Genomic DNA, 8,386 nt, shown 5'->3' on the forward strand with positions numbered 1-8,386 from the left:
TAGCTCTTGAACTTTCAAGGGAGGGGAAGGGAGTATAAATTAGACTTGATTCTTAGCCTAAATGTAAAAGGTTTCTTCTATGATTGATACATATGCCCACTGTTTTGAGTATATTCATAATTTGATAAAAATAAGATTTTATTAATTATGCTTTTTTAATTACCACTTTAAGTAGAGAGAGAATTGAAAATGATTATAGTGCAATGATTCTGTATATAAATTTAAAGTCATATTAAATGATATACATTTTTAGAAGTTTATAATTTTATCTTAAAAATAAATTTCTAAGTGTCATCATTGATCTTTGTTGATATATAATCTTATCTTAAATTATTTTATAATTTGAGTTGGAGGGAGTATTAGTTGAGAATTATAATAATAAATGACGCATTGCATTAATTTGACATTAAATCCTAGTAATTGATAGATGTATAAACAATGGTTGGTACTTTTATTTGATATCAAGTTCATGGAAAGATCAATGGCCGTGGAACTAATTAATCAAAACCTTAACCTCTTTGTCTTGTGGTGCTTCGTCTTCACCATCATTGCGTCTAAGCTCACAGGAACAAGAAGCAAATCCAGTAATCTTCCTCCTTCTCCTCCCAAGTTACCCATCATTGGCAATCTTCATCAGATAGGAACAAACTCGCATCGTTCTTTGAGATGTCTCTGACATAAGTATGGCCCTCTTATGTTGCTGCACTTTGGTCAAATTCCAACTCTGGTGGTTTCTTCTGCAAATATTGTCAGAGAAATGGCCACAACCAACGACATCGTTTTCTCTTCTCGTTCCTCAAAGACGGTAGCAGCATCTGTTTCTATGGATGCAAGGACATTAGTTTTGAACCCTATGGAGAAGATTGGAGATACAAAAGAAAAATCTCCGTTGTTGAATTCCTAAGCTCGAAAAAGGTGAGTTCTTTTCAATTCATCAGAGAAGAGGAAGTTTCAGATTTGTTTAACAAGATTCGTGAAGCGTGCTTGAAGAATGTATCAGTGAATCTGATTAAGATGCTTGTTGAAACCTCAGGAAATATACATTGCAGATGTGTTTTTGGGCACAAGTCTGAAACCCTAGATGGTGAAAGCAATAACAGGTTTGGGGATTTAGTCATGGAAATGTTGCATCATTTCAGAGAGTTCAGCTTTGGGGATTTTTTTCCCCTCACTGTGGTGGATGGATGTTGTTAATGGGTTTTCTACCCAGAATCAAGGCCACTTTCAGAGAATTGGATGCTTTTATCAACCAAGAAATTGGGCAACACAAGAGTGATGAGAAAAGAAATGCTAAGAATAAAGACTTTGCCAATATTTTGCTTCCCCTTCAACGAGACGATGATATGCCTGAGTTGGCCTCTCCCTAGCATCAAGAGAATGACTCTGGTGTGTACATGTACGTAGATCACACACCACACCTCTTTCACACATGCATGCACTTAGGTTAATGGATACTTTTACTTTTTTAATTTTACATTATTTTTTTTTAATTTTATAAAGTATATTTATAATCTTTTAATTCTAACACCGTTAGTTTCATTACAAAAAAATTTTACATTAAACTTTTAAATATTAATAAAACATTTTCAAATGTTGACTTATTATATTTATTTATTTTTTAAATAACAATGGTTGGCTAAAAAAAAAAAGTCATTTGAGACTAAAGGTATTTGGATTAAAAGATTAAAAATATACCTTATAAAATTAAAAAACTAAATTGAAAACTCGCATAAAGTTAGAGAACCAAATTAAAGGTATGCTTTAGCCATCCATTTAATTTCTTTTTCAGGTTTGGTCTTTGAAAATTGAAATATTTTCATATAATCTTTTAAGCCTGGCCTATTTAAGTCTTGAAAAACAGACTTGAACTCTAAGTTACTTGTTTAAGCTGTATTTGTTTTAAACCTTAAAAATTGAAATGATTTAAATTTTTAGGTTAAATTTAGACTTTTAAATTAGGCTTTAAATTACTTATTTTTTATTTTAAAATATTATACTTTGTGTTTTAGAGAATGAATATGTGATATTATAATATAAAAAAATAAATTTAAAAAAAATTAAAAAAGGGGCTTCTTTGCCCAACCTTAAACCTGATCAAAGGGTAACACTTAAAAAAATGACAAATTTTAAAATAAAAAGCTTTTGACTTGGGCTCATAAAGTTTAGGCCTACCTGTTTCCTGCTCTAACACTGACACCCACATTTCATGGTAAACCATGTACTTACATGTGAGAGGACTAACACAAGCATTGAAAAAAAAAATCGCAGGGAATGATTGCAGGGGGAATGGAGACTACTTCAACAGTTATAGAATGGGTTATGGCAGAACTGATGAGACATCCTGGGAAAATGAAGAAAGCTCAAGAAGAGATTCGAAGAGTTGTGGGGAACAAATCAAAAATAGAAGAAAATGGCGTGAATCAGATGAGCTACTTGAGATGTGTTGTGAAGGAAACTATGAGACTTCATCCACCTGGTCCTATTCTTCTTGCAAGGCAAACTAATAGCAATGTGAAACCAGGAGGGTATAATATTCCACCAAAAACACAAGAGTGATTGTTAATGCATGGGCGATTCAGAGAGATCCTGATGCTTGGGAGATGCCTGAAGAGTTCACACTAGAGAGATTTGAGAACAGTGAGGTGGATTTCAAAGGCCGAGACTTTGAGTTGATACCTTTTGGTTTTGGAAGAAGAGTGTGTCCTGGAATCTTATTTTCGGTTGCATCAATTGAATATACACTTGTGAATCTCTTGTATTGGTTTGACTGGAAGCTGCCTGATGATGGAACAGAGACATTTGCAAAGGACATAGATATCATTGAGACCAATGGCATCCTTTCTTTCATGAAGCTTCCTCTCCATCTTCAACCAATGACCCATACCCTAAAACCTGATGATCTCTTGTCTGAATCGTTCTTACTTTTCTATAAATAAGTCATGCTATTGCCTGCTGCAATAAATTGTATATTCTAGTGTGTTTGAGCATCTTCTTGCGATAGAAGAGTAATTTAATCATGAGTTGTATTGTAATTTGATGCGTATAAATGTTTTAAAGAACTTTCTACTCACGCTTTTATATGCGCTTCAAAATTTCCGTCTCAACTTTTTAAAGCGTGTTTACATGAAATACATTGTCAATGCTAAGCGTAAAGATGAGCAGGAGTAGCTCATCACCGTAAAAAGGATAGGAGATTTAGCTATTAACTCACTAAAATGATGTCATCCAGGGCTCCTTTGAAAAATAATAAATTTGCATCAGCTTGTTCAGGTTTCTCCTATCCCTTTGCTGCTCACTCGTAAGGGGTTCGGGCATTGCTTCTCCCTTTACTGCTCATCCAAAAGCTTGTGCTTGTCTAGCAAAAACAAACGAGAATGGAGGCAAGCTTGATGAAGTGGGCTCCACATGAGACAAGGTTTGAAATATGACCATATCTGCAAATCCAAAAGCTTGCTCTGAAATATTAAATTAGCAGAATATTTGTCATTGCCAACAAGCTTAAAAAAAACACTTACTCTAAACGCGATCTCGATGGAGCGAGATTTTTCTTTTTACTTTTTCCTAGGCTAATTTACTGAAATACAATTCATTTCCTTAATTTGGTCAAAATTCAACGAGGCGCCAGGGCCTGCAGGTCTAAAAATTGAAAAACCTCTTTGTTCTTTGAGATTAGAGAATATTAACCAAAGCAAAAAGAAAAAAAATTCACATCTAGTCTAAGTACCACCACGCCATCAATCAGAAAAGATGAGCTCCAAGCCTTGCTGTTGATAATGGAGAAAGAGGTGGTTAAGAAAGAAATCACCCATGAGATTGGAAAAATCATGGTGGCTAAGCCAACAAACCAAACTGGTTTGGGAGGAGCTGGGAAGGGAATCCCAGAGGTTTCTTGAAGTGAAAAAAAATAGTAAATAAAATGATTGACTAAGATTAAAAGGTTAAAATTAAAATATAATGAATGGCCAAGATTGTTTCTTCTTTTATTAAAACTATGTGTTTTGTGGATGAGCTCATCTTTGCACTTAGCACCCAAACTGAATCCGTTTGCATGTAAGCTCTCCACTATTGACGTTGCTATCATTAATACAAAACAAAGTTTTAATGACACATTTTTTACCATAGTTTATTAAAACTATGATAATATTAGATTTAATAGCAAGTAAATAAATTAAGCAATATAACATTATGGTTACGGTCCTAAAACCAAACTATCACCATAAATATTTGTGCGACACATTAAATGAAATCAAATTAATTAATTATTAATTAAATTTTTTCTCGTGTTTGATTTCATGTGTCTGAAATCATGAAATCAAACACATTTATGGTGATAAGCCTATGGGATGCCCATTGCTATAAATGTGTTGAATTAGGAGTAATAATAGCAAGTATTTTCATGTAGAATTATAATGTTAAATCAGGACTTGTAGAAATTTGTGAAAAGCACTTAAAAAAAAACATAGAAGGTCATGAATAAACCATACAAATAGACATCTTATATTATGTCAACGTATAAAAAGATTTCTACAATCTCCTAAGAAGACTAATTACTTTTAAATGATGGTACACGTAAGAAGGCTAGTTGCTTTTAATCATTTTTAATATTATTGAGGTAATATTTAGACCTTACATTCAAGAATATGAAGAGAATTAAAGACTTCTTAATTGTTTGTGTGTTTAATTCTTGGAATTAATATGATAAAATAAAACAGTAGTAGTTATAGCGAAAGAGCATGACACATATACTCCTGGCTTAGGTAGTGTTTTTGGGGTTGGGATAGCTAAAAGTTTTGAGAAGATTTTTTTTTTTTGAAAAAAGAAGGGAGTAAAATGGCTTGGAATTACTTTCCATACTCTCCTAAATCTGTTTTCTCTTGCCCCCTATTTGGAGGGTCAAGGATAGAATGATGTTATATGAATGACATTATTGTAAAATTACATTCATTCTTCTCACCCTCTCACTTTCACCATCTCTCACCCTAATATTAAAAAAACATAGCTATATCTAATTTAAATTAATTAATTTTATAATAATTATTAAATAAAATCATTTATTCCTTTGGTAAGACTTACAAAAAATGAAAGGTTTCATTTTGTTTCACTCCATCTCATTCCAATTCATTCTATTTCTTGAATGATTGTTCTTTTCATTTTATTGTATACTCACAAATATAAAGAGGAATCAAAGTTTTAGGATAAATTTACTATCAAACCATTGAAAATTTATTCAAATATTGACTTTTTTCGGTAAGATCTTGTTTTCCTATATATTCAACTTTTTCAGCTCTGATTTAGTATACATAGAGAATTTTCAATGACCAATTATAAACTTGTTTAACTCTTTTTGGTTGGTGACTTTGTCTTTGCGATTTTTTCTTCTTATTGTATATAATTTTGACCAATTATGAAAAACTTTAAGAATTCAAACTTGTTATGTCACAAGTTAAACTTGATTTTTTGCCCAAAATTGAAGTATCACGTCCATCCACTATTTTGCATGGACCATGATTCATATTTAGGTCCATTTTCTTGAGTCCATTGTCTAGAACCTTTCTGAACGTGGTAGATGTTAGCTAAAAGTTGGAAAGTTGATAGGTGCATCAAATCTTGCATTAAATATTGGTCATTGAAAATGCATCGGATCTTGCATAAAATGCTACACCAATTAAGAGTTATAATGAGAATAGAATCCTTCCTAAACCTATATAAATAAGGGTGGGTGCTTCCATTTGATATCAAACAAAACACAGTTCATGAAAGCATCAATGGCTTTGGAATTACTGAATCAAAACATTTGCCTCTCTATATTGTGGTGCCTCATCTTCACCATCATTTTGTTTAAGCTCATAAGCACAAGAAGCAATACGCTTAATCTGCCTCCATCTCCTCCTGAATTACCCATTATTGGCAATCTTTATCAGGTCATAGGAACACTCCCTCAAATCTCTTTGAGATCTATCTCACAGAAGTATGGTCTGCACTTTGGTCAAATCCCCACTGTGGTGGTTTCTTCTGCAAATCTTGTCAGAGAAATGACCACGACCAACGACGTCATTTTCTCTTCTCGTTTCTCAATGACAGTTGGAAAAATCTTTTACTATGGAGGCAAGAACGCTGGTTTTTCACCCTCTGGTGAAGATTGGAAATACAAAAGGAATATCTCCGTTGTTGAATTCTTGAACTCAAAAAAGGCGAGATCCTTTCAACTCATCAGAGAAGAGGAAGTTGCAAACTTGGTTGACAAGATTCGTGAAGCCTGCATGAAGAATGTACCAGTGACTCTGATTAAGATGCTTGTTGCAACCTCAGGCAACGTACTTTGTAGATGTGTTTTTGGGCACACGTATGACACCCTAGATGGTAAAAGCAGCAGGATTGAAGAGTTAACATTGGACTTGATGCATCATTTTTTGAGAATTCAGTTTTGGAGATTTCTTTTCTTCACTGTGGTGGATAGATTATGTAACAGGACTTATTCCCAAAATGAAGGCCAACTTTAGAGAATTGGAAGCTATCATCGACAAAGAGAGTTTTTCACTTCACCCTTGCTTCCTTCATCTAATTGGTACAGCTATCACTAATTCCGTCTATTGCTCCTTAACAGGAGGTGATAAAGACTCTGTTTAGTTAACAGTAAAGCGGTAAGTAAAGGGGCGAAGCGGTTAAGCAGGTAAGAAACAACAACATAACAACGAGGAAATGAATATTGAGAATAAGGACTTTGTAGATTGCATGCTTCAACTTCAACAAGAGGATGATAGGCCTAACGTTGTCCTCTCTTTACTTAACATCAAGACACTGATACTGGTACAGACACACACACACACACACACACACTTAATCATAAAACATAACGTATATGAGTGAGCTAACACATAATTCATTTAAAAAATCATCAGGATATGATTGCAGGGGGATGGGAAACTACTTCAACTGTTATAGAATGGGTTATGGCAGAACTGATGAGGAATCCAGAGAAGATGAAGAAAGTCAAGGAAGAGGTGAGAAGAGTTGTGGGAAACAACAAACCAGAAATAGAAGAAAATGATGTGAATCAGATGAGCTACTTGAAATGTGTTGTGAAGGAAACTATGAGACTGAATCCACCTGGTCCTCTTCTTCTGGCAAGGCAAACTAATAGCATCAGTGTGAAACTAGGAGGGTATGATATTCCACCTAAAACAAAAGTTAGTGTGAATGCATGGGCGATTCAGAGAGATCCTGATGTTTGGGAGAGGCCTGAAAGTGTTCATACCAGAGAGGTTTGAGAAAAGTAAGGTTGATTTCAAGGGCCAAGACTTTGAGCTAATTCCCTTCGGCTTTGGAAGAAGAGCGTGTCCTGGAATCCTATTTGCAGTTACAAAATCAGTGAGTATACAGTTGCAAGTCTCTTACATTGGTTTGATTGGAAGGTTCCTGATAATGGAACAACTGATTCATCTGGAAAGGACATAGACATCAGTGAAACAAAGGGCATGCTTGCTGCCATGAAGCTTCCTCTTCAGCTTCAACCAGTTCCATATACCCCTTTTAATTGCCCTAAACTTGATCTCGTCTCCTGATCGTTTTCACCTTTGACTAAATAAATGTGGCTCTTGCATGCTGCAACAAATTATATATTCTGGTGTATTTTTGCGATTAATTATGCTCTCTTCCTTTTCATTTATATTTTACGCTTAACTAATTTATGGAAGGTAAAAAAAAAAAGTTAGAATTAGTTTTTTTAAATTACTTCATTTTAATTTCCACAAATATTCTTAATTAAATATAAATTAAATTCATGATCATCCTCTGTCACAACTCCTCTTCCCACTATAACAACTCAAAAATATTAATTTATGCGAAGGGCACTATTATAATAACTATTAGTTGTTACATAGATTTTACAGAATGACTTCTACAAGGAACATAAAAAAACTTGTGTGAGTTATAATTGAAAATAATGTAAGAAATTATGTAAAATGAAGACTATGAAGACTATTTGAGATTTCATTAGTCATTTTTTTTAAAAAAAATTCATCTTAAAAAGTGGCTTATAATAATATAATTATTTACTCCCTTTAGTCCTATTTGTAAGATAATATATCTTTTAGAAGTAATTTTTTATCCAAAATATATAACATATTGTAATAATTAATTACTATTTTTTAATTTTATCTTTTCTTGATTAGCATGAAAGTATTTACTGTAATTATATTATTATTTAAAGTGAAGGATAAAATAAAGTATATATCATTTTTAAAATATAAAAAAGTTAAATTTTTTTAAAATTGATAAAATAATTGAAAGTGTCTTACACATATGAATAAGAAAAGTGTGTATATATATATATAGTCATATATATTATTTTTTTTGAAGACATTCTACTAACTCTTGCTTTGTATTA

The 8,386-nt window shown here is 32.9% G+C and overlaps 2 pseudogenes; both read left to right on the plus strand.

The window, feature by feature from the left end:
• Nucleotides 1–481: 481 nt before the first annotated feature.
• Nucleotides 482–2,936, plus strand: LOC129299317 (cytochrome P450 71A1-like; annotated as a pseudogene).
• Nucleotides 2,937–5,765: 2,829 nt separating this feature from the next.
• Nucleotides 5,766–7,562, plus strand: LOC129299316 (phenylacetaldehyde oxime monooxygenase CYP71AN24-like; annotated as a pseudogene).
• Nucleotides 7,563–8,386: the final 824 nt, after the last annotated feature.

This window comes from Prosopis cineraria, unplaced genomic scaffold (assembly GCF_029017545.1).
Source record: "Prosopis cineraria cultivar Desert tree isolate PC_DT_omini unplaced genomic scaffold, ASM2901754v1 PC1116, whole genome shotgun sequence".
NCBI classification, from domain to species: domain Eukaryota; kingdom Viridiplantae; phylum Streptophyta; class Magnoliopsida; order Fabales; family Fabaceae; genus Prosopis; species Prosopis cineraria.